Below are 12,168 nucleotides of genomic sequence, written 5' to 3'. Positions count from 1 at the left end.
TATATAGTTTAAGATGTTTGCTCACCAAGTGATTATGTGAATATATACAAACACATACATACATATGTGTACAGAGACACATGAATACATGCCTTCACATATACATGCACATACACATAAAAGAAAAGAATACATGAATGAACAGTACTATGTACTAGCACCTACAACAGGTACCTACCATTACACAAATATGACACATAAACATGTTCACAATGACCTGGGCAAAAACACACACACATACACACACACACTCACACACACACACACAAACACACCAATGAAAACACTGCTATATTACATATATTACAGCACATTTCCTGACAATTGACCTAGTATTGGGACCTGAGCTGTGTAGTAGATTCTTAAATTAACCCAGCCTGTGCTGTCTGGGCCTGTCCTGATTTCCTTGTCAGGAACTTTTTCCATGCAGATATTTGCTGCTTCTCCAAGTATGGTATAAAACAGACAAGCGGATCCTCTGCACACACAAGTGGGGCCACACAAGATTCAAGCTTCTAAAAAAGGCTTTCAAAACATCCTCCAGCAAGCTCCAAGTTGAAATATATTCTGCTCTCTAAACCTAACTTGGCTAGTTCTCATAAGACTCTTGTAACACCAATAAAAACAGTTAGCCATAGATATTATCCAGCAGCTGCAATTCAACACATTACAGTTCATGTGATATAATGTCAGGGCCAGGAACCAGGAGTGGGTGAGTTGGTAAGAAGGGGAGGGGAAAGGGAATTGGGGGAGGTTTTTTTTTAATGAGGGGATACCAGGAAACGGGATAATATTTAAAATGTAAATTTAAAAAATCCCAATTTAAACACACAGGCGTGCAATAGCACGTGTGCGCGCGCATGCACGCGCGCGCGTGTGCACAAATACACACACACACACACACACACTCATCATTCCTAATGTGGGCCAAAATGAATGATATTAGTGACTTAACATGCCTTGGTTTTTTTTTTTTGTTTTTTTTTTCTGAAATGAGGCACTCTGCAAAATAATGGGGTGGAAGACATGAGAAGAGAAGTCATTTCCATGATACACTCAGCAAAAACAATGTCAGCAGAGGGATGCACTGTATTATTCCAAGAATCCACTTGGTGAAGCCAGTAAGACACTCCATTAATTTTCAGGGGGTTATCTTAGTGCAAGGAAGGCAAAGGAGTCTAATTCTTATTTTTAAATGCTTACATATTTAACTTTTTATTACTAAAGACTTTAATTAGAAAACAATAAAACTGGAGACTGTCCTTCTGTCCTAGGAGTAGATGGGGCCAGAGGTGCTCTGAGTTAGCTGCCATAGAGAAGATCGGAGGACTTGGTTCCTAGATAATTCCGGAAGTGACATCCCGAGGTACCTTTCCATACCATAGAGCTGGAAGGGGTTGTTTTCAGGGGTCCAGGAACTCCTATACCTAGAAAGGAAAGCTAGCCGTGACCAACTGGGAGGGGGACCAGGGCATGTGGCTGGATTAGAACTGGCCACAAAGGTTATATCTGGCCTGGTCTCCTGACCTCCTGACTCCAGTGTCTGAGTATCTGCTGCGACCCCTGCCAGCATCCACGATGCATGCAAGAGAAAGAGTGCTGTGTGAAGGCTTCGCAGCAGAAGAGAGGCCCAGAAGTGGAGCTTCAGGAAGAAGCTTGATCCCCAGGGCCACTGGAGTCTGAGGACCAGTAGATGGAGAGCCATGAGAATCCAGGTAAGTTGGATTCTGTGGTCCCTCAACCAACACCAATGCTTTCCCACCAGGCCACAGAACCATCTTTCGTGACTCCGGGGTGCCTGGATTCCTGCCCCTTGTCCTCCAAGAGCCCTACACTCCCATCATAGAATGATAGGCTGGTGTTTTAGGTTCCTAAGTGTTCTTTCAATAGGAACATTGAGATCCTTGGAGCCCTGTTTTGTCTCATGTCTTCAGCTGGCTGTTTTTGAGCTCCCCTTTTGTGCTCCATATCATGCTTGGGTTCCAAGGGTACCATGCTTCGTGGTACCCCTTTTTTTTTTCACATGGGAGGCCCTCCAAACCCTGGGTCTGGAAGTTGTAGTGAATGAGGGAAGGACTGGGAAGGGGACTCTGAGGTCACATGATAAGATTTGGAAAAGGTGGGCTGGACTATCTATGTTTTTATTCACTTTTAAATGTTGGCAACATGGTTTCTCTCTCTCTCTCTCTCTCTCTCTCTCTCTCTCTCTCTCTCTCTCTCTCTCTCTCTCTCTCTCCCTCTCCTCCTCCCCCTCCCCCTCCCCCTCCCCCTCCTCCTCCTCCGCCCCTTTCCCTCTCCCTCTCCCCATTCCCCTCCTTCCTTCCCTCCCTCCCTCCCTCCCTCCCTCCCTCCCTCCCTCCCTTTCTTTACCAAAAATCATAAGTGAGTCGAAAACTATGAGGAGATAGCAATGGATGGTAGAGAAACAGTTGAATGGAGACTATGAAAGACTTATGTTTAATGTGAGACACAGGACTCTGCTATCCATCACTGGGGAATAAAAAATTTTAGGGGGCACACTCTTAGACTAGGTTGAGAGCATTAGTGAAATTTCATTTTTGAAGACTCACATCTTTCACACTGACACTCAGCCTGAGAGAAGCCTATTTCACATCCCTGTTGATCCAGTCAGCTCCAGAATATAAGCTCTAGGAAAGAACTCAGCAACACTGACAGAAAACAGGACTGACAAGTACCTGCTCAGGCTCTTTCAGTGTGAGTCAAGATCTAGGCAGGGTGAAGAGACCATCTTGCAATGCAGGGAAAGGGGAGAGAAAACATAAAATCCCCCCCCCCAAAGGCAATGATAACCATTCATTTGGCAATTCCACTGGGATCTAATACTTGTAAATTTTGTCCTGCCTGTCTCACATGACCCCTAAGAAGCAAATGACCATTTTTTAAGGTGCTTCTCTGCCATTCAGTATTCCTCAGGTGAGAATTCTTTGTTTGGTTCTGAGCCCCATTTTTTAATGGGGTTATTTGATTTTCTGGAGTCCACCATCTTGAGTTCTTTATATATATTGGATATTAGTCCCCTATCTGATTTAGGAGAGGTAAAGATCCTTTCCCAATCTGTTGGTGGCCTTTTTGTCTTATTGGCGGTGTCTTTTGCCTTGCAGAAGCTTAAAGTTTCATGAGGTTCCATTTGTCAATTCACGATCTTACAGCAAAAGCCATTGCTGTTCTATTCAGGAATTTTTCCCCTGTGCCCATATCTTCAAGGCATTTCCCCACTTTCTTCTCTATAAGTTTCAGTGTTTCTGGTTTTATGTGGAGTTCCTTGATCCACTTAGATCTGACCTTAGTACAAGGAGATAGAAATGGATCAATTCACATTCTTCTACATGATAACAACCAGTTGTGCCAGGATAATTTGTTGAAAATGCTGTCTTTCTTCCACTGGATGGTTTTAGCTCCCTTGTCAAAGATCAAGTGACCAGAGGTGTGTGGGTTCATTTCTGGGTCTTCAATTTTATTCCATTGGACTACTTGTCTGTCACTATACCAGTACCATGCAGTTTTTATCACAATTGCTCTGTAGTAAAGCTTTATGTCAGGCATGGTGATTCCACCAGAGGTTCTTTTATCCTTGAGAAGAGTTTTTGCTATCCTAGGTTTTTTGTTATTCCAGATGAATTTGCAGATTGCTCTTTCTAATTGGTTAAAGAATTGGGTTGGAATTTTGATGGGGATTGCATTGAATCTGTAGATTGCTTTTGGAAAGATAGCCATTTTTACAGTGTTGATCCTGCAAATCCATGAGCATGGGAGATCTTTCCATTTTCTGAGATCTTCTGGTTTAGAGGCAAACAGTATATAAACTGAGCCCCTACTTTGGTTCAAAGACAAGGATGGGCAGACATATCCTGTGCCTAGTACATGGATCATGATCCTGTTAGTCACTCACCAGTAGAATTGATTTTCTTTAGTCAACTCCTTGTACTTGTACAAGGCTTCACTAATGTCCTGAGGCATTCTCTTCAGGTCAGTCATCACCTGATCATGTTGCATGTTGAGCATGAATGTCCTAATTTTGATTCTGTGGGAGGGCATGGCCCAAGGAGCAAATAATCCCATGAACTATGGATACAAGGATCATGTTAATTCAAGCTGAATCATGGACTACCCCAACACATATATACCACGACATTGCTCCATGTTACCAGTTCCACTTGGAGCTTATTAAACTTATTACTCTTTGCCTGGGGTCAGTAGAGGCAGGGAAGTAAAGGCAGGGATTTGACCTACTTTATCTCCCCGAAGGGGCATGAAAGAATAGACTAGCACTCCAAGAACTTTCCAGGAACCTGTGCTGTAGTCCTGGGTCCACCTACATATCTGTTTGTAGACAAGGAATTGTCAATCCTTGCTTCTATTGCTACATAAACTCCCAAAGGACATAATCAGTATCTACAGGATACTACATTTCCAGTGTGCACCTAAGGTGAGCACAGAGCTCATATGCTGTGCTGCTCAAAGTGAGGCTCCCTCTGTCTTCACTATTTTTGGCTGGAAACTGTGTCAAGCAAAATCTCAGGCCCCAGCATACCACACAGACACTCCAGCTCTTAAGTGGAACACATACACACACACACACACACACACACACACACACACAGACACCCCCCCCCCATAATCAAACACAATCCGAATGCCAAATGAACACACATTATCTGATAGTATAGTGAATAGAATGTGATAAAAGCAGTGATGAACTATGGCCAATCCAGTTATACTGAGAGATAGTATGTGGGACCAGGCCCCTCCAGCTGTTGACATTACCAGTTGAACACAAATTATTTCCAGGTCAACTGCAAACATGATTGGCCATAAACACAGTGTTCTTTGCATCTCCCCAAAACTTATACCTGTATAGGATTCTTACATTGCAGGATTAGGGCTCACACACTACAACCCTAAAGCCCAGACTGTAATTCATACCACAGGCTCTGATTTACCTTTGGAGAAATCAAATTGCCTGAGTCCCATTTCACTCCTATCTGAACTTGAAGTTCTGTGTCGAAAATCCATTCAGCAAAATGAATTTGGATGTGTGGACAGCCTGGTGTTTTAGCTTCCTGTGATATGAGGGAAACTGAGGTTAACAGAGAGGGCCCAAGACAGTCAGCAAAGAACTGGGCATAATGACTACCTGTTGTTCAAATCCTTGTTAGTGTAATTGGCTAGGATTCCCTGGAGTTCGTCTCTCTCATTTTTGATCCCTTTGAGCTTCTCCATCCTCTTGATTCTCTGATCCTGCTTATTGGTGGTGGAGGGTTGGGGTGATGCCTTTCCAACAGACCATGTAGGTTGATAAACACTATCAAACTCATAGAGATAATAGGGCAGGGAATGGTGACAGCATGCTTTTCCTTTTCTTTGGGTCTCTTGTGAGATTATTCATTTGTTGTGTTTTCTTGGGTATGTTTACACTTATTCTGTTTGAATTTTGCTTCTAGTATCCTCTGTAGTGCTGGAGTAGTGGAAACATATTGTTTGAATTTGTTTTTGTTGCATTATATCTTAGTTTCTCCAACTATGGTCATAAAGAGTTTTCTGGGTATAGTAGCCAGGGCTGGCATTTGTATTCTCTTAGAGTTTGCAAGACATTTGTCCAAGATCTTCTAGATATTATCATTTCTGGTGACAAGTCTGATGTAATTCTCATAGGTCTTCCTTTGTATGTTATTTGACTTTTTTTTCCCCTTAGAGCTTGTAATATTTTCTTTTTTTATTCTGTACATTTATACTTTTGTTTAATATGTGACAGGATGATTTTCTGTATTGGTCAAATCGATTTGGTGTGTTGTAGGTTTCTTGCAAACTTAAGGCCATCTCTGTCTTTAGGTTAAGGACTTTTAAAAATGATATTGTTGAAGATGTTTTCTGGGTCTTTGAATTGTTAAGTCTCACCCACTTCTTTTTCTATTATTCTTAGTTTTGTTCTTTTTATTGTGTCCTGTATTTGCTAGATGTTTTGAGTTAGGAGTTTTTTACTCTTTGCATTTTCTTTGAGTGACTTTGTAATATCATTTATGGTATTTCCTTTGCCTGTAATTCTCTTTTCTAAGTTCTTTTGGTGAGGCTTGTATCTGTAGATCCTGGTCTCTTTTGTAGGTTGTCCTTCTCCAGGGTTGCCCCATTTGTGATTTTTATAACTTTATTTTTACTTTTTCTTTATTGATTTTCTTATGTATTTCCATTCCAAATGTTATCCTCCTTCTCAGTCCCCCCTCCAAAAACCCCATCCCCTCCACTTCTAGCGTTGCCTTTATGTATGAGGGTGCTCCTATACCCCCTCCTCCCCACACTCCTGCCTCAGTGCCCTAGCATTGCCCAACCCTGGATCATCATGCCTGTACAGGACCAAGGCCATTCCCTCCCATTGATGCCAGATAAGGTATTCTTCTGCTACGTATCCAGCTGGAACTCTGGATATCCCCTCATGTAGTATGTGCTTAGTGGTTTAGTGCAAGTGAGTTTTGCGAGGCTCTGTTTGGTTGAATTTGTTGTTCTCCTTATGGAGTTGCAATTCCCTTCTGTTCCTTCAGTCCTTGTCCTGAATTCACAATCTGGGTCCCCTTGCTCGGTCTCATGTTTGGCTGCATGCATAGCATTTCAAGAGAGACCAAATACCAAAGTTGCAGTTATGAAGTAGCATTTCAATAATTACATGGTATGGGGGCGGGAGTATCACCAAAACATGAAGAAGTACATAAAAGATTTGCTGCAGCATTAGGAAGGTTGAGGACCATTGCTACATACTGATATACTGAATCGTCTCCTGATTACCCATAATCCTAACTTGATACAAATGTTATCTATCAATGTTACATTGTGTTTAGGGAAAAGCAACAAAAATGTTCCTGCACCTGTGGGGGGGAAAAAAAAAGGAGAGAGAGAAGAGAGAGAGAGAAACTTGCCAGGCTCCTGACAGCATCAGATTTCTTGACATCAGCAATAGTGACTGGGTTTGGTGTCTCCAGATGGAATGGATCCCAAGTTGGGGCAGTCTCTAGATGGCCTTTCCTTCAAGCTCTGCTCCTCTCTTTATCCCTGCATTTACTTTTGAGAGAAGGAATTCTGGATTAATACTTTTGAGATGGTTGGGTGGCTACATCCTACGAAGGTTTCCATGCTTATCCAATAAATATGGTCTGTATAGTTCCTACTTCTTCTTTGTTTGGTATTCGGCTAATGTCCTTCATGTTGGGTTCTGGGAATCTCTTGGGTCCCTGGCATCTGAGACTTTATAGTGGTTACACACAGTTCCCCCTCCCCAGTGGCTACAGACCTCCTTTCAAATGACTTTCACTCTGTATTTCTTCCCGGTCTCCTCCCATGTCTGAACCAGAACCCCCTTTACCTCCTACTCTTCTCTCCCTCCCAGATCCTTCTCTCCTCCTACTTCCAAACATTCTTTTCTTCCCCCTTCTGAGTAGAACTGTAGCATTCACACTTTGGTGTGATCTTCCTTCTTCTTCGGTTTTCCATAGTCTGTTAGTTGCATCGTGAGGATTCCATGCATTTTTTGAACAATTTCCACTTATCAATAACTACATACCATCTATATCCTTTTGTGACTAGGATACCACACTCAGGATGATATTTCAACTTCCAAACATTGGCCTTTGACTTTCATGAAGTAATGTTTTTAAAGCTGAGTAGTACTTCTGTACAATGTACCATATTTTCTGTATCCATTCCTCTGTTGAGGGACATCTGGGTTGTTTTCGCATCTGGTCTTATAAGGTTGCTATGAAAGTAGTGGTGCATGTGTCCTTTTAATATATTGGAGAATCTTTTGGGTGTATGTACCATGGTGGTATAACTGTATTTGTGTTAGAACTATTTCCAACTTTCTCAGGAATTGCCAGATTGATCTCCAAAGTGGTTTTTCCAACTTGCTGTCCCAGCAGGAATGGAGGAATGTTCTTCTTTTTTCACATTCTTGCCAGAATCCCCTGTCAGCTGACTTTTGTTCTTTGCCCATCTGAGTGCTGTGAAGTGGAATTTTAGGGTCATTTTGATTTGCATTTCCCTGATGACTAAAGATATTGAACATTTCTTTAAGTACATCTCAACCATTCAAGATTCATCAGTTGAGAATTTTCTGTTTAGCTCTGTACCCCATTCTTTAATAGGGTTATTAAGATCTCTGGAGTGTAACTTCTTGAGTTCTTGGTATTTTTTGGATATTAGCCCTCTATCAGACGTAGGGTTGGTACAGATGTTTTCCCAATATGTGTGTGCAATTTTGTCCTTTAGACAGCATCCTTTGCCTTACAAAGCTTTTCAATTTTATGGGGTCCCATTTGACAATGTTTTTTATCTTACAGCATGAGCCATTGGTGTCCTGTACAGCAACATTTCCCCTTTGCCAATATGTTTGAGGTTCTCTACTGCTCTCTCTTGTATTAGATCCAGTGTATCTTGTTTTATGTGGAGGTCCTTGAGTGACTTGGACTTGAGCTTTGTACAAGGAGATAAGAATAGATCAATTTGCATTCTTCTATATGCATACTGCCAGTTGAACAAGCACCAATTATTGAAAATGCTGTCTTTTATCCACTGGATGGTTTTGGCTCCTTTGACAAAGATCAAGTACCATATGAGTGTAGGTCCATTTCTAGGTCTTCAATTCCATTCCATCGGTCTACTTGTCTGTCTATACCAGTACCATGCCATTTTTATCACTATTGCCCTGTGGTATATTTTGACATTAGGGATGGTGATTTCCCCAGCCGTTCTTTTATTGTTAAGAATAGTTTTTGCTATACTGTGGTTTCTGTTATTCCAGATAAATTTGAGAATTACTTTTTCTATCTCTGTGAGAAATGAGTTAGAATTGTGATGGGAATTGCATTGAATCCGTAGATTATTTTGGCGAGATGGACCTTTTTTACTATATTAATCCTGCTCATTAATGACCATGGGAGATCTTTCCATATTCTATGGTCTTCTTTGATTTCTTTGTTCAGAGACTTAATGTTCTTGTCATTCAGATCTTTCCCTTGATTTGTTAGAGTCATACCAAGATATTGTTTGTGACTATTGTGAAGTATGTTGTTTTTTAAAATTTCTTCTTCAACCTAATTACCCTTTGAGTAGAGGAAAGTTCCTGGATTTTTTGAGTTAATTTTATATCCATTGACTTTGCTGAAGTGGTTTATCATCTGTAGGAGTTCTCTCCTAGATTTTTGGGGGCTCACTTATGTGTAATATCCCATACTCCTCAAATTGTATTGTCTTGAATTCCTCCCTCCCAATTTGTATCACTTTGATCTGCTTTTTTTGCCTGATTGCTCTGGGTAAAATGTCAAGAACTATGTTGAATACATAGAGGAAGAGGGGGAAGTCTTTCCTTGTCTCTGATTTTAAGGGGACGGCTTCAAATTTTTATCCATATATTTTGATGTTGGCAACTGGATTGCTCTATGTTGCTCTTATTATATTCAGATATAGACCGTGATTTCTGATCCCTCCAGTGCATTGAACTTGAAGTTGTATTGTATTTTGTCAAACACTTTTTCAGCATCTGATGAGATTATCCCATATATTTTAAGTTATTTTATATAGTGGATTACATTGATGGATTTCCATATATTGAATCATTCCTGCATCCGCGGGATGATACAGCATCTAAAGAGATGATCAAGTATACTTTCTTAAATTTATTACATAGTATATTACTTTGATGAATTCCAAAACATTGAATCATTCTTACATCCTATGCATGATGACTATTGGATCATGGTGAATGATCATTTGCATGTGTTATTAGATTCAGTTTCCAAGAAGTTATTGAGTATTTTTGCATCAATATTTGTTATGGTTTTTATATGCTCAGCCCACTGAGTGGCAATATAAGAAGGTGTGGCCAAGTTGGAGTATAGGGTGTGGTCAAGACCCTCACCCTAGCTGCCTGGACATTAATGTTCTATTAGCAGCCTTCACATGAACAAGTAGGAATTTCAGCTTCTCCTGTACCATGCCTTTCTGGATGCGTCCATGTGGCCACCTTGTTAGTACTTGACTGATCCTCTTAACCTGTAAGGCATCCCCATTGAATTGTAGGAGAAGCTGCAGTGCAGCCAGACTTGGAGGAGTCCCAAAACCCTCCTGGTACAACTAGTCATGGAGTTTGTTCAGCAGCCATCCGTCTGCAGGAGTCAGGGTGTTATTCAGAGTCACACCTCTTATCTAAAGCTTTGGAGAACCACCTGTCTGAGGGCCAGAAGCTCTTGTGGGTATCGGCTGATGCAGAGTTAGAAACAGCTCTATAAGTACTCAGCCTGATACACAGAGTCCTAAGGGGAGAAACAGCAAATACAGAGGTCTGAAGGAAAGGACAAAGTACCCAAAAAATGAGTATCCAAGGCTGTATCCTCAGATTAGAAAAGAGAACAGAAAAAATGGAGAGGGAACCCAGTAAGTGGCAATGGGGAGAATGAAGGCCAGGTGTTCCTGGTGGTCATGAACTGCAGAGAGTTCACAGCAAATTTTAATGTGGATTATGAAAGTAGAAAATGTTCCATTTGTTTTATTACATTCACCTTGTTTGGGCAGATAATCCATGCAGGAAGGCTGAGCAAGTGCTAAGAAAGAAAGTTGATCTCAGAGAAACAGGAGGACTGGGGTTCTCTAGTGTAGTATACTGTAGTGTGGTGAGGGGCGGTGTGTTGTGGTGAAGTGTAGTGTACACTCGTGTAGTGTTTGCTGCTTGCTATACATGAGGACCTGGGCTCCCTCTCCAGTTTAGCCCACTTAGAGAAGCTGAAGTTAGAATATCAGTTGGCAGATTTTAGGAGGGTGATGGTGGACTGGGAGTTGCAATCTCAGCTACCAAGGGATTACCTCTTCTATAGAAATAGAGTAGATGAGATAGTTCTTGTAGAGACCTGAGTAGAAGGAAGGAGATGGGGATTGTTAGATAACAAATGTCAAATTACAATAAGAACAAAGAAATTAATTCTAGTACTTAACATTGTAGAAGGGAAAGTTCTGTTCCCAGAAACATGTTGCATTTGATGGAGAAATAAAGTAAAAAGAGTTCCAAGCCTCCAAATGAGAAGATCTGACAGGGTGGGCAAATGAAAAGATGCTTCAGAAAAAGCATCTTAGGAGAGAAACAGTTTGTTTAGCTTACAGTTTCATGTGACTGCCCAGCATTGCAGGAAGTCGTGACAGCTGGTGCTTGAGAGTACTGGTCACATCACACTGACCTTCCAATGCAGAGACAAATGAACACAGATATGCTCACTAGCTCGCTTGAGTGCTTACTTGTGTTCAGCTCAATTCTCCACCTTTATGCATTCGGGGCCTCCTCCCTGTCTAGGGAATATTGCCTCTGAGAGTGGGCTGTGGTTTTTGATATCAATTAATTTGACTAGGAGAACTAACCCAAAGATATGTCCACAGGCCACCCAGGGAAATATCCCGTGTTGAGACTCTCCTCCCAGATTCACTCCAGGTTGTTTCCAACTGACAATTAAAGCTAACCCTCCCAAACTTGGTTACAGCAAGTCCTTGTTTAAGAAAAACATTTCTATACTACAGGTAAGCTGTTCCTTCGAAATAAACCAGAAACTAGGTAAGAGGTTTTATATTCTGACTATTTTGGTGAAAGTATTTTAAAACCCAACCCCCAGATTCTCCATAATCCATAATTTGTTTGCAAAAGAGTATTTAGCCACGTTAAAGCTATCTGATGAGATGAATATTTTCAGGGTTGTATGGCAATGGTCATTATACCTAGGAGAAGAAAATTAAAGAGTGTGGAACAGCTTCTACCACAATACCAACCAACAAGAAAACATTAGGTCAAAATGAAAATGGGAGTTGAAAGCTCCCAATGAAAAGAAATGATAAATGATTTGATAGTTGTACATTGTGTTCTTATATTGAATCTTCACAGAGGATAAAGTTGAATGTCAATTGAAAATCTTTAACATTGCCAACAAACTTGCTAGACAAACACCAAAGTGATCTTGGTTAAAACATATTTTCCTGTATTCAGTGCAGATATATAAAGAAGACATGTTCCCACAGTGGAGAGCCAAAGTTGATCTCAGAGAAAAAGGAAGACTGGGGTTATCTAGTATAGTATACTGTAGTGTGGTGTGGTGCGGTGTGCTGTGGTGAAGTGTAGTGTATTGTCCTGTA

The 12,168-nt window shown here is 41.1% G+C and overlaps 1 long non-coding RNA gene across 1 annotated transcript in view; it reads left to right on the top strand.

Moving 5' to 3' along the window:
* Positions 1-1,393: 1,393 nt before the first annotated feature.
* LOC147001777 (uncharacterized) overlaps positions 1,394-12,168 on the top strand; it is a 52,105-nt gene continuing 41,330 nt past the window's right edge. Inside the window, exon 1 of the long non-coding RNA XR_015044731.1 lies at positions 1,394-1,715. This is a non-coding gene — a long non-coding RNA (uncharacterized LOC147001777). The remainder of the gene's footprint in view (positions 1,716-12,168) is intronic.

This window comes from Mus caroli, unplaced genomic scaffold (assembly GCF_978045245.1).
Source record: "Mus caroli unplaced genomic scaffold, Mus_caroli_1 scaffold_12, whole genome shotgun sequence".
Lineage (NCBI taxonomy): Eukaryota > Metazoa > Chordata > Mammalia > Rodentia > Muridae > Mus > Mus caroli.
Note: the sequence above shows the minus strand (reverse complement) of the source record. Positions and strands in the feature narration are given on the sequence as shown.